Source organism: Coregonus lavaretus (assembly GCF_964263955.1).
Source record: "Coregonus lavaretus genome assembly, chromosome: 3".
In the NCBI taxonomy this organism is placed as follows: Eukaryota; Metazoa; Chordata; class Actinopteri; order Salmoniformes; family Salmonidae; genus Coregonus; species Coregonus lavaretus.
The window spans coordinates 19,552,674-19,567,736 of NC_139990.1; positions in this window are offsets into that span (position 1 = coordinate 19,552,674).

Consider the following 15,063-nt stretch of genomic DNA (forward strand, 5'->3'; position numbering starts at 1 on the left):
GCGTCTCCTCCGTCTACAACAGGGAGAGGAGGCCGCGTTCGAGTACGCCCTGAGCTTTGCACGGTGGCGACGTCTTCCGGCTGGAATGAGCGTGCTCTGCACACGGCCTTCAGGAGAGGCTTACGAGAGGACATCACGACGGAACTCGCATGTCGGGACGACGAGATGGACCTTGATACCCTCATCGCCACTTCCATTCATCTTGACGACATGTTGAGAGACCGACGGCGTTCCCAACACCACCTGGAGCCTCGACGCTCAACCCATCTGAGCTATGGACGCCACCCTGCCTCCGAGTCCTCACCCATGGAGGTGGACAGCACCCCCTACACCACCACAGATCTCCTGGCGGCTCCCTATCTAGGCGGTATGACTGCCGTCGCAGCTCCGTGAGTGTTTCGTCATCACCTGTCACCAAACCATTGTTTTTAGTTCCCCTAACGGTGAATGGTTCTTCCTTCTCTTCGCTTTCCACGGCCATGATAGATTCTGGATCAGCGGGGAACCTTGTCGATAGGGAGCTGGTCTCTGAATGGGGGTTGCCCACCGTTCCACTGCCTTCTCCGTTACACGTCACCTCGCTTGACAAAAAAACACTTTGATCAGGCACCATTACACACATCACTCTCCCCATCACCATTCCCACACTACCATAGTACCACGAGGAGCTGTCCTTCCACATCGTCACGTCACCCCTTCACTGGATCGCCTTGGGATTGCCCTGGCTCAGACTACACAACCCCACCATCAATTGGATCACAGCCTGGTCCCCCTCATGCCGGAGGACCTGCCTGCCGGTGGTTTGTTGTTCCACATCAGTGAAGAGTCCGCCCTCCAGCCCAACATTCCACGTGAGTACGCAGATCTCTCCGATGTCTTCTCTGCCTCCAAGGCTAAGTGTCTCCCTCCTCACAGGCCCTGGGACTGCACCATTGACCTGCTGGAGGGACAACACCCCCGACGAGTCGCATTTACTCCCTTTCCGTAGCGAAGACTGAGGCCATGGAGAAGTATGTGGCGGAGACCATGAAACAGGGGTTCATCAGAGGCTCTACCTCTCCTGCCTCCGCCAGCTTCTTCTTCGTGGCCAAAAAAGACGGAGGACTGAGGCCGTGCATTGACTACCGGGGGCTGAATGCAGTCACCACCAAGAATTGGTACCCCCTCCCTCTGGTTCCATCGGCCTTCGAGCAGCTGCGAGGGGCCCGGTACTTTACCAAGTTGGACCTGAGGAGTGCCTACAACCTGATCCAAATCCGGGAAGGAGACGAGTGGAAGACGGCATTCAACACTACCTCAGGCCACTATGAATACTGCGTCATGCCCTACGGCCTCGCCAACGCACCTTCCGTGTTCCAGTCCTTCGCCAATGACGTGTTCCGAGACATGCTGAGTAGACAGGTGGTGGTGTACAGCAACGATATCCTGATCTACTCGGCTATGTTCGAGGAGCTTGTCAGGGACGTCCAAGTGGTCCTACTCCACCTCCGGGAACACAGCCTGTTGTTGAAGGGGGAGAAATGCGAATTCCACCAACAGGCCATCTCCTTCCTGGGATACAGGATCAGTCCTCAGGGGGTGTTCATGGAAAGAGTGAAGACGGACGCCATCAGGTCATGGCCAGTCGTCACCACCATCAAGGGCCTACAGAGCTTTCTGGGCTTTGCGAATTTCTACCGGCGTTTCATCAGGTCCTTAAGCTCCATAGCCGCCCCGCTCACCTCTCTCCTTAAGGGTGGGCCTCAGAAGCTGTCCTGGAACCCTGAGGCTGACGCTGTCTAAAAGAGGCTGAAGGAGAGGTTCACCACAGCGACCCTCCTAAAACACCCAGATCCAGCTCGTCGACGCATCTGAGGAGGGCGTGGGTGGGGTTGGGTGGGGTCCTCTCCCAGTGGCAAGGTAAGCCAGAGAAAATGTATCCCTGTGCCTGTTTTCTCTAAAAAGATTACCCCCGCAGAGAGGACCTATGGACTTGGAGACAGGGAGCTGTTGGCGGTGGTCCTCGCTCTGGAGGAATGGAGACTGGCTGGAGGGCGCAGTCCAGCCATTCCGGATTCTCGCTGACCACCGGAATTTGGCGTACATACGGGCAGCGAAACGGATGAACTCTCGTCAAGCCCGGTGGGCCCAATTTCTTACTCGCTTTCAGTTTATTCTGTCCTACCGCCCAGGATCCCAGAATGTGAAAGCCAACACACTCTCCAGGATGCACCATACCAGAGAAAGGAAGGATCTGGGGGGTCCTATCCTGCCCCCGTCTCATCGTGGCACCTGTTGTTTGGGATGTGGATGAAGACATCCGCCTGGCAGCTCAGGAGGACCCAGTGCCTGCCAACACCCCTCCGGGACGCGTGTATGTACCCACCAGGGTCCGTGACCACCTGCTGATCTGGGCGCACAGCACCCTTACGGCAGGGCACTCCGGTATTACGCGCACCCTACATTCTCTCTCACAAAAATACTGGTGGCCCATCTTGGCTACTGATGTCTCCCACTATATGAACTCCAGTTCCGTATGTGCCCAAACGAAGACACCTCGGAACGCCCCAGGAGGCAAACTACTTCCTCTCCCAGTGCCTCAGTGACCTTGGTCACACCTGTCCATAGACTTTGTCACCGACCTCCAACGTTCTGACGTCTTCACCACAGTCTTGGTGGTCGTAGATTGGTTCTCCAAATCATGCCGTTTTTTGCCACTAACTGGTCTTCCTTCTGCTCTTCAGGTCGCTGAGGTCCTGTTCCAACCGGTCTTCTGGCATTATGGACTTCCGGAGGACATCACCTCGGACCGTGGCCCCCAATTCACCTCCCGAGTGTGGAAGGCTTTCCTGGAGAAGATCGGGGCCACAGCCAGCCTCACTTCCGGGTATAGGCCTCAGTTGAATGGGCAGGTGGAGCGCATGAACCAGGAGCTGGGGAGGTTTCTTCGTTGCCACTGTCAGGACCGGCAGGGTGAGTGGGTGAGGTTTCTTCCCTGGGCAGAAAATGCCCAGAACTCCCTCGTTCACTCCTCCACGGGGCTCACTCCCTTCCAGTGCGTCCTGGGGTACCAGCCGGCCCTGGCCCCTTGGACACCCAGCCAGACCGATGCGTCCGCTGCCTTAATCAGCGGCCAAATCATCGGCGCCCGGGGAGCAGTTGCTGTTGGGGGTAAACAGCCTTGCTCAAGCGCATCGGGGATTGAGAGTTTAGCTGTCCATGCTTTTTCTGATTGCAAGCTCCAGCCAATATGATAGCTAAAGTTTGGTAGATTTCATTGTAAAGAATAATAATAATAATAATAATAATAATAATAATTGAAATGATGCTATTTAGCAGACACTTTTATCCAAAGCGACTTACAGCAACAATGTATAGCTTTAAATATGTTATTGTCATGTCTCCTCCCGTTGCTCCCCTCCGGTGCTCGGATTCGCCGGTCTACTGAGCCACCGGTCTGAGCGCACCACCTCGGCAACACCGGAATGGAAACCCAACGCACCCTAATCACCTCCAGCGCACCTGCACCTCATTTCATCACCACACCTATATAGCCCTGGACTGTTCAGTGTTGTGTGTGTGATTGTTAGTGTCGTGTAGTCGCTCTTTGTTGTTCTCTTGCTCAGTGTTAAGTAAACCTTTACATTGTTGATGTCTACGTCTTGCCTCTTCGTATCCTCAGTACTCGTCACAGTTATCTTCAGATTAGACATTGTTGAACCTTGTGCTTTTCCAATATGTTTTGTTAATATGGTCAAAGTCTTAGTAAAAACTAGAAAGGACATTTTGAGAACATTATTTGGCTTGAGTAATTTTTATTTACTTTGCCAGAATTTTATACTAATAGCCTAAAAATTGAAGTATTGGGATGATACATTTGCTTCATGACTAACACCTCCATGTGACAGTGCCAAATAAAGTGTCTGTTTTCTTCTGACAAATGTCAGATGTTAATGAAATGCTGTTGAAGGCCTATTTTTACTGTCGCAATTAGGCTACTAGCAAAGTACATTGCGCAAAGTACTGCACAAGATAGGCCAACATCCTGCCAAATAACATAAACAATTCCAGAAACATTTAACTAAATGTAGCAATTACAATCCAATCATAACAATACAAATACAAAACTATTAGTTTCAACTTTTTTGTGTGAAACTGAGCAATCTTTTTAGTTCACTAATTTGTGCATATGGATGATATCAAAGTGCAACCCATCTAGTCGCTCAATTCAAATAGTGGTCATGTGTAGAAATGAGTGTGAACAGCCTGTCTAGGTCAGGTATGTAAAAGAACACAATGATTTTTATGGCCTCCATGGCGACCTTCTCTTACTCTGTTGTAAATGCAGCTTTTGTTCTACTAAAGTGCAATTCCTTTCCCTGACTGATAGTAAACACTAGCCATATTCTAAGACTTGGAACACTTGACATTGAAACCTAACATGTCTAAAGCTGCTGACTCAATTCCCTCAGTCATGATACATGTAACAGAGAGCTTGGGCTGACCACTATCTCAGATACTGTGGTCCTCTGTAGCTCAATTGGTAGAGCATGGCGCTTGTAATGCCAGGGTAGTGGGTTCGATCCCCGGGACCACCCATACGTAAAAATGTATGCACACATGACTAAGTCGCTTTGGATACAAGCGTCTGCTAAATGGCATATTATTATTTATTTTTTAATGAATTATATCTGGTAGGCCATTTATACACTCACGGTACTGTAAATCACTTTGGATAAAAAGTGTCTGCTAAATAGCATATTAATTATAATGTACCTTTGAATGTAAGTATGTATGGGCTCTCTTAAAATACTGACTTCTCTGAAATGGTGACGTTCAACGGTAATGGTACTCCCAAAATCATTTCAATGGTTGCTACCCTTTTTACTTTTGAATAGTAGTTGAGTGTATAGATTGACCCTTATCCTAGTAAGTTGTATCCTAGTAAAATGTATATTACTTTGAAATCAGCACCTTTATTAAGGCCCTATAATCATAAGATGATCATATAAAGCCACTCATTTACAGTACTATTATTATGACGCTACAGACTGTGTCCATTCTAGGGTAGTAACCTTTTTGCACATTGTTGCAGTACCAAGGAATATTGACAGGCTTTTGCATTGAGCTCTTTCTACTCTGACAAACACAGCTCAGCAATACTAAGTATACTTTTTTGTAAATGTAAATTATAACCCAAGTACAAATGACATCTAGCCTTACATGTTTTCTTTATGCATGTGTGTTTCATCAAGCAATGGACAGACCAGATGCAGGTTCTGAGGAGGAGACATTGAAATCCAAACAATTGATCCAGGTTTGTTTCCATTTTTCAAATCAAAGAGTTCATTTCCAGCTTCATTCATAACTGATTGGCTTTGAATTGTATCACACATATCTTGGTTTTCCTACATTTGCTTGGTGTATTTATTTGTCTGCAGATATAATGTAGAGCTGGTATGCAACCATTTGGATACAGAAGTGCGACCATTCATCGAACCCGTTGACTTTCTGAGATTGATCGGAATCGAGAAGGACCTGAGCTCAGGGCTTGAGGCGTTATCTGGGGTGGCCCTACCCAGAGGAAGTGGTGAGATGGATAAGTTGAAAACTTTTGAGTAGAGAGTAGCAGATGGATGGAGAAACATTTTTCAACCCAACTGGGTCTTCCTCAAGTCAGCGCTGCACTGCATTGGTCAAAACATGTTGTCATGCATCTGCTACTGCATCATTTTATCAGGTAGATCAGTTGTTCTCTTTATAATTTATGTGCTGCATTTCTTATATTGAATAACAAATATATATAGGTAGGTATTGTCACCAGGTGTCCATTGGAATTGAAACTAAGGAAGAGTTTTGGAGGAAAATGGAAGGCAAAGATCAGCTATCAAGGGGTAGTGGAGACTTTTGAGGACCCCTCATTGGTTGAGATTCATGTCAGAACAGGTATGCAAGTTTCAACTGAATGTAAAGCATGACATTTCACTGTATATTCTCCACAATATACACTGCATTCAGAAAGTATTCAAACCTCTTGACTTTTTCCACATTTTGTTACGTTAGAGCCTTATTCTAAAATGGATTAAATAAATGTTTTTTCTCATAAATCTACATACAATACCCAATAATGACAAAACAAAAACAGGTTTTTAGAAATGTTTGCACATTTATAAAAAATAAATAACTGAAATATGACATTTACATAAGTATTCAGACCCTTTACTCAGTTCTTTGTTGAAGCACCTTTGGCAGTGATTACAGCCTTGAGTCTTCTTGTGTATGACGCTACAAGCTTGGCACACCTGTATTTAGAGAGTTTCTCTAATTTTTTCTCTGCAGATCCTCTCAAGCTCTGTCAGGTTGGATGGGGAGTGTCGCTGCACAGCTATTTTCAGGTATTCCCAGAGATTTCTGATCGGGTTCTAGTCCGGGCTCTGGCTGGGCCACTCAAGGACATTCAAAGGCTTGTCCCGAAGCCACTCCTGCGTTGTCTTGGCTGTGTGCTTAGGGTCGTTGTCCTGTTGGAAGGTGAACCTTCACCCCAGTCTGAGGTCCTGAGCGCTCTTGAGCAGGTTTTCATCAAGGATCTCTCTGTACTTTGCTCCGTTCATATTCCCTCAATCCTGATTAGTCTCCCTGCCGCTGAAAAACATCCCCACAGCATGACGCTGCAGCCACCATGCTTCACCGTAGGGATGGTATTGGCCAGGTGATGAGCAGTGCCTGGTTTCCTCCATATGTGACGCTTGGCAATCAGGCCAAAGAGTTCAATCTTGGTGTCATCAGTCCAGATAATCTTGTTTCTCATGGTCTGAGAGTCTTTAGGTGCCTTTTGGCAAACTCCAAACAGGTTGTCATGTGCCTTTTACTGAGGAGTAAAAACAAAACCAACTATTTAATCCATTTTAGAACATGGCTCTAACGTAACAAAATGTGGAAAAAGTCAAGGTGTCTGAATACTTTCCAAAAGCACTGTATATACTGAACAAATATATAAACAGAACATGCAACAAATTCAACAATTTTACTGAGTAACAGCTCATATAAGGGAATCAGTCAATTGAAATAAATTAATTAGGCCCTAATCTATGGATTTCATGACTGGGCAAGCCCACCCACTTGGGAGCCAGGCCCACCCACTGGTGGCTGGTCTCAGACGATCCCGCAAGTAAAGAAGCTGGATGTGGAGGTCCTGGGCTGGCGTGGTTACACGTGGTCTGTGGTTGTGAGGCTGGTTGGACGTACTGCCAAATTCTTTAAAACAACATTGGAGGTGGCTTATAAGACTCCTGAACATCTAATCAAATGGCTACCCAGACTAGGCCACTCCAGGACCTTGAGATGCTTCTTACGGAGCCACTCCTTAGTTGCCCTGGCTGTGTGTTTCGGGTCATTGTCATGCTCGATGACCCAGCCACGACCCATCTTCAATGCTCTTACTGAGGGAAGGAGGTTGTTGGCCAAGATCTCGCGATACATGGCCCCATCCATCCTCCCCTCAATTCGGTGCAGTCGTCCTGTCCCCTTTGCAGAAAAGCATCCCCAAATAATGATGTTTCCACCTCCATGCTTCACGGTTGGGATGGTGTTCTTGGGGTTTTACTCATCCTTCTTCTTCCTCCAAACACGGCGAGTGGAGTTTAGACTAAAAAGCTCTATTTTTGTCTCATCAGACCACATGACCTTTCCCCATTCCTCCTCTGGATCATCCAGATGGTCATTGGCAAACTTCAGACAAGCCTGGACATGCGCTGGCTTGAGCAGGGGGACCTTGCGTGCACTGCAGGATTTTAATCCATGACGGCGTAGTGTGTTACTTATGGTTTTCTTTGAGACTGTGGTCCCAGCTCTCTTCAGGTAATTGACCATGTCCTACCATGTAGTTCTGGGCTGATCCCTCACCTTCCTCATGATCATTGATGCCCCACGAGGTGAGATCTTGCATGGAGCCCCAGACCGAGGTTGATTGACCGTCATCTTGAACTTCTTCAATTTTCTAATAATTGCGCCAACAGTTGTTGCCTTCTCACCAAGCTGCTTGCCTATTGTCCTGTATTCCATCCCAGCCTTGTGCAGGTCTACAATTTTATCCCTGATGTCCTTACACAGCTCTCTGGTCTTGGCCATTGTGGAGAGCTTGGAGTCTGTTTGATTGCGTGTGTGGACAGGTGTCTTTTATACAAGTAACGAGTTCAAACAGGTGCAGTAACAGGTAATGAGTGGAGAACAGGAGGGCTTCTTAAAGAAAAACTAACAGGTCTGTGAGAGCCGAAATTCTTACTGGCTGGTAGGTGATCAAATACTTATGTCATGCAATAAAATGCAAATTAATTACTTAAAAATCATACAATGTGATTTTCTGGATTTTTTTTCCGTCTCTCACAGTTGAAGTGTACCTATGATAACAATTACAGACCTCTACATGCTTTGTAAGTACAAAAAAATCCGGCAAAATCGGCAGCGTATCAAATACTTGTTCTCCCCACTGTATCTCTCTCTCTCTCTCTCTCTCTCTCTCTCTCTCTCTCTCTCTCTCTCTCTCTCTCTCTCTCTTTATTTATATATATATATATATATATATATATATATATATATATATATATATATATAGACAGTACCAGTCAAAACTTTGGACACACTTACTCATTCAAGCTTTTTCTTTATTTCTACTATTTTCTACATTGTAGAATAATAGTGAAGACATCAAACCATGAAATAACACATATGGAATCATCCAGGCCGTGACCGGGAGACCCATGGGGCGGCGCACAATTGGCCCAGCGTCGTCCAGGGTTGGGGAGGAAATGGCCAGCAGGGATGTAGCTCAGTTGGTAGAGTATTGCGTTTGCAACGCCAGGATTGTGGGTTCGATTCCCACGGGGGGCCAGTATGAAAAAAATTAAAAATAATGTATGCACTCACTAACTGTAAGTCGCTCTGGATAAGAGCGTCTGCTAAATGACGTAAATGTAGTAGCCAAAAAAAGTGTTAAACAAATCAAAATATATTTGAGATTCTTCAAATAGCCACCCTTTGCCTTGATGACAGCTTTGCACACTCTTGGCATTCTCTCAACCTTCTTCACCTGGAATGCTTTTCCAACAGTCTTGAAGGAGTTCACACATATGCTGAGCACTTGTTGGCTGCTTTTCCTTCACTCTACCGTCCGACTCATCCCAAACCATATCAAATGGGTTGAGGTTGGGGGATTGTGGAGGCAAGGTTATCTGATGTAGCATTCCATCACTCTCCTTCTTGGTAAAATAGCTCTTACACAGCCTGGAGGTGTATTGGGTCATTGTCCTGTTGAAAGACAAATTATAGTCCCACTAAGCCTAAACCAGATGGGATGGCCTATCGCTGCAGAATGCTGTGGTAGCCATGCTGGTTAAGTGTGACTTGAATTCTAAATAAATCACAGACAGTGTCACCAGCAAAGCACCTTCACATCATAACACCTCCTCCTCCATTCTTTACGGTGGGTGGGAAATACACATGCGGAGATCATCCGTTCACCCACACCGCGTCTCACAAAGACACAGCGGTTGGAACCAAAAATCTCACATTTGGACTCGAGACCAAAGGACAAATTTCCACCGGTCTAATGTACATTGCTCGTATTTCTTGGCCCAAGCTAGTCTCTTCTTCTTTTTGCTGTCCTTAGTAGTGGTTTCTTTGCAGCAATTCGACCATGAAGGCCTGATTCACACAATCTCCTCTGAACAGTTGATGTTGAGATGTGTCTGTGAAGCATTTATTTGGGCTGCAATTTCTGAGGCTGGTAACTCTAATGAAGTTATCCTCTTCAGCAGAGGTAACTCTGTGTCTTCCTTTCCTGTGGCGGTCCTCACGAGAGCCCATTTCATCATAGTGCTTGATGGTTTTTACGACTGCACTTGAAGAAACTTTCAAAGTTCTTGAAATATTCTTTATTGACTGACCTTCATGTCTTAAAGTAACGATGGACTGTCGTTTCTCGTTGCTTATTTGAGCTGTTCTTGCCATAATATGGACTTGGTCTTTTACCAAATAGGGCTATCTTCTGTATACCAACCCTACCTTGTCACAATACAAGTGATTGGCTCAAACACATTAAGAAGGAAATACATTTTAACTTTTAACAAGGCACACCTGTTAATTGAAATGCATTCCAGGTGACTACCTCATGAAGCTGGTTGAGAGAATACCAAGAGTGTGCAAAGCTGTCATCAAGGCAAAGGGTGGCTATTTGAAGAATCTCAAATATAGAATATATTTTGAATTGTTTAACACTTTTTTGGTTACTACATGATTCCGTATGTGTTATTTCATAGTTTTGATATTTACATTTACATTTACATAATTTAGCAGATGCTCTTATCCAGAAAACCATCACACCACCACCACCATGCTTGACCTTTGGTATGATGTTCTTACTGTGGAATATAGAGTTTGGTTTTCGCCAGGCATTACTGGAACCATGTCGTCCAAAAAGTTATACTTTTGAATCAACTGTCCATAGAACGTTCTTCCAAGAGTCTTGATGATCATCCAGGTGCTTTTTGGCAATCTTGAGTCAAGTTTTTGGACGAGATGGGTCCCATTATGCCTGGCGAAAACCAAACTCTGCATTCCACAGTAAGAACATCATACCAAAGGTCAAGCATGGTGGTGGTGGTGTGATGGTTTGGGGATGCTTTGCTGACTCAGGACCTGGACAACTTGCCTTAATAGAAGGAACCATGAATTCTGCTCTGTATCAGAGAATTCTACAGGAGAATGTCAGACCATCCGTCTGTGAGCTGAAGCTGAAGCGCAGCTGGGTCATGCAGCAAGACAATGATCCAAAACACACAATCAAGTCTACATGAAAATTGCTAAAAAGCAACACATTTGAAGTTTTGGAATGGCCTAGTCAAAGTCCAGACCTAATCCCAATTGAGATGTTGTGGCAGGACTTGAAACAAGCATTTGGTTGGAGTCATTGCAGCTAAAGGTGGCACAAGCAGTTATTGAGTGTAAGGGGGCAATTACTTTTTCACACAGGGGAATTGGGTGTTGCATAACGTTGTTTATGAAATTAATGAAATAAATATATACTTTTTGTGTTACTTGTTCACTTATGTTCCCTTTATCTAATATTAGGTTTTGGTTGAAGATCTGATACCATTCAGTATCACAAATATGCAAAAGTAGAGTAAATTAGAAAGGGGGCAAATACTTTTTCATAGCATACTGAACAAAAATATAAACACAACATGTAAAGTGTATATATAAAGTACAGTATATATATACTGTATATTTATGAAGAGTTTATTTCCAAAATGTTATATATCAATTTTCTGAAATGTTGGTAAATTAGCTTTACATTTACTTTACATTTTACATTACATTTACTTTCATTGTTTAAATAATTTATGAACGCTATTGATGTGTTTTTTTCACTATATAATCATGGCATGGGGTTGTTCAATAACAGACATGTATCTGTTTAAAATCTATCACTTTATGGTTTCATTTCAGAGAAGGCTGCTGGCAACTTTATACCCTAGCAAAATTATATTTCACTCACAGAGTTGTTTGTTCTGTCTTTGCTCTGGGTATCATTTCAGCCCTCAACAAAGTGGTGACCATGATACAAAACTACGATAATGTACATTGTGGGAGAGAACTGATAACTTTCAGTGACTAAATGAACACACAGTTCAAAAGCACATCCTTGGACTTGAAGAGCTGCCCTTGGATGTCCTGAAGGTCATTTGAGGTACACTACATGACCAAAAGTATGTAGACACCTTCTCGTCGAACATCTCATTCCAAAATCATGGGCATTAATATGGAGTTGGTCCCCCTTTTGCTGCTATAACAGCCTCCACTCTTCTTGGAAGGCTTTCCACTAGATGTTGGAACATTGCTGCGGGGACTTGCTTCCATTCAGCCACAAGAGCATTAGTGAGGTTGGGCACTGATGTTGGGCGATTAGGCCTGGCTCGCAGTCGGTGTTCGATGAAGTTGAGGTCAGGGCTCTGTGCAGGCCAGTCAAGTTCTTCCACACTGATCTTAACAAACAATTTCTGTATGGACCTCGCTTTGTGCACAGGGGCATTGTCATACAGAAACAGGAAAGGGCCTTCCCCAAACGGTTGCCACAAAGTTGGAAGCACCGAATCATCTAGAATGTCATTGTATGCTGTAGTGTCAAGTTAATGGCTTGAGTGGTCATCTGAGGAAGGTGGTCAAGCAGGGAGAGAAAGTCTGAAGGCAGGCAGGAAGTGCGGTCTCATCAAGGTGTCTCGCTGTCTCTGGCTTTTCTGTAGTAGATCTTAGTCAGATTAAGTTTGAGCTAAGTCACGGCTTCTCTCCATCCTCAACCCCTGGACACTGGCTGGCATTGGAATCAAAAAAGCTAGCCAGCTAACGTTAGCTAAATAGCCAAACAAGAAAATGACTTGCCAGCTTCAGTCTTAACACTGTAGTGCATTCTGATTATATTAATTAGCTATATTATTTGGTAATTCTTAAACCAAAAAGATTGTAGGTAAAAAATGACATACAAATGTATTAATTACAAAATAATTTACAAAATGTACAGATGCTCTCTACTTAGGCTACTGCTAGGACTCCATGACAGCCATATAACCTTTGTAGAACTTTGACTCACAACCTTAATCTAGATTGTGGTATTTTTAGATAATCTTCCCCCCCCCCCCCCCCCCTTTGCCCTCAGAACAGCCTAAATTCATCGGGAATGGACTCTACAAGGTGTCAAAAGCATTCCACAGCTGGCCCATGTTGACTCCAATGCTTCCCACAGTTGTATCAAGTTGGCTGGATGTCCTTTGGGTAGTGGACCATTCTTGATACACACGGGAAACTGTTGAGCGTGAAAAACCCAGCAGCTTTGCAGTTCTTGACACACTCAAACCAGTACCTACTACCATACCCCGTTCAAAGGCACTTCCATCTTTTGTCTTGCCCATTCACCCTCTGAATGGCACACATACACAATCCATGTCTTAATTGTGTCAAGGTTTAAAAATACTTCTTTAACTTGTCTCCTCCCCTTCATCTACACTGATTTAAGTGGATTTAACAAGTGACATCAATAAGGGATCATAGCTTTCACCTGGATTCACCTGGTCAGTCTATGTCATGGAAAGAGCAGGTGTCCTTAATGTTTTGTACACTCAGTGTATATAGAGTTAGGCCAATGCGGTTGAACGTTCCGAGAGCTCCAGTTTTTCCTCCATAGCTGTTGCTAAGTGATAATTAACGCTTCCACATTGTGCTATTTATTTCTAATAGTTTTCAAAACCTATGAAGATGTCCAGTGAAGGCAGATATGCAATTTGTTGACACAGCGACACAGTAAAGACTTCTATCCTGAATGCTAATCAATAAAAACGTCTGTTAAATTTACTGCTCTGTTTTGCTTGTTTACAGCGGGTCATTTCATAGGGAACTGTCAGAGGCACTCTCCAATTGTTACATCACCAACATTTCAAGAATAAAGTTCTATATGGGCGCTAACATCTAAAACCTGGCCTAACTCTCTATTTACAGTTTATGGCTCTGATTTGATCTAATGCAAATGGTGTCTTATTCCGATGAAAATTGTGGTTTAATCATTGGGAATTCTTATTAGACAATATACTGTAAAATTCCTATGCTGAAGGATGAAGTTTGCATTGATATTGCATGGTTCACTATATTAGAGAGGAACTATAGACATAATGTTGAATATTGACCAGGAACAGGCCTTCAAATCTATATATTAACATTTTGTTTTGTTTTGGTTGAGTTTAGAGATGTGTGTGAAGCTTGTTTCTGAAGCTATCCTCAGCTCAGATGCCTGGCTTTGGTGAGTTAATGTGACATGGAATATTTTACATCATGGATAATGGTTGTGAAGTAAAAATGGATAATCATTGATAGAATGTTGTTTATTGAGTCATACATGTAGCGAACAATCAGTCACACAACACAATTCATCAGACTAAAATGTAAGATATCCAGTCGAAGCAGGCAGCCAAAGTTGAGAAGAGAATCAAAGAATACATCAATATAGAGCGATTGGTGTACACTCAGGATAGTATTTTTGTCAAGGGCTTGAAGGATCATAAATATCACTTCAAAGAAGCCTTTAAGGAAGAGCAGTTTAATGATCCAGAGGAAAGTTAGGAGGACAAGGACATCACTGCTACATTCAACAGTGCCACATTTGAAACCAAGAAGGTATGTTTGACAGCAGTTTGTTTTTCATAATAGGTAGTGGCGGGGGTGGATATTCTACTTTAGTCAAGGAGGGCATACACTGGCAAAGTTCAGGAAGCATTGCAATAACCCAAACCCAAAGGGGCCCGGCTTTGCATGTTAGAGTACATACCGGAAATACAAGAGCAATTCAGAGAAAAACAAGGGGAAAGGAAAGGCTACTAAAACAGTGGTGTCCTTTTAAAAAAAGACATACATAGGAGTAATCACATAGTTTTTCAATTGCGTGTTTCACCATACAGTGTCATTATCTGTTCCACCCACTCCTAGATTGTCTACCAGCGCCATGCATATTACGTGCCAATGCTGATCCTGAAATTCATGCTTAAGGAGTGAGCCAAGATGCTGCATATCCAGATGATGGATCTGAGAGAGAGCTGATGTTTTCAAACTGCTAGGCGAAGACTCCACGGCAGGCCGCAGGAGCGCCGACCTGCATCCACGCCTGGACTGTCTGAAAAGGCCCAAGAAAAGCTCAGTGATTATTAGGGCTCTCAATACTGTAGTACCATTTTATGTCATTGCAACAACAACAGGATGTCTACAAGGACTGCCTTCACTCTGACACTTGATATTGAGGTAATTCACATTTCAGAATTAAAATGTGTGCCAATCTGGCACCAGAATCATACATACTGTACTCTCAGGTGACAGTCAAATGCCTCTTGTTCATTGTCAAATGCAGCCATTTCTATCTCAATATCAAATCATTTCTGGGTAACAACTAAGTACATTATTGTGATTGTTTTCAATTAAAATGGTCAAAAATAAGCAAAAATAGCTTCTTAGCAAAGAGCAATTTCTCAAGCAAAAATTGTATTTGTTTGTTTA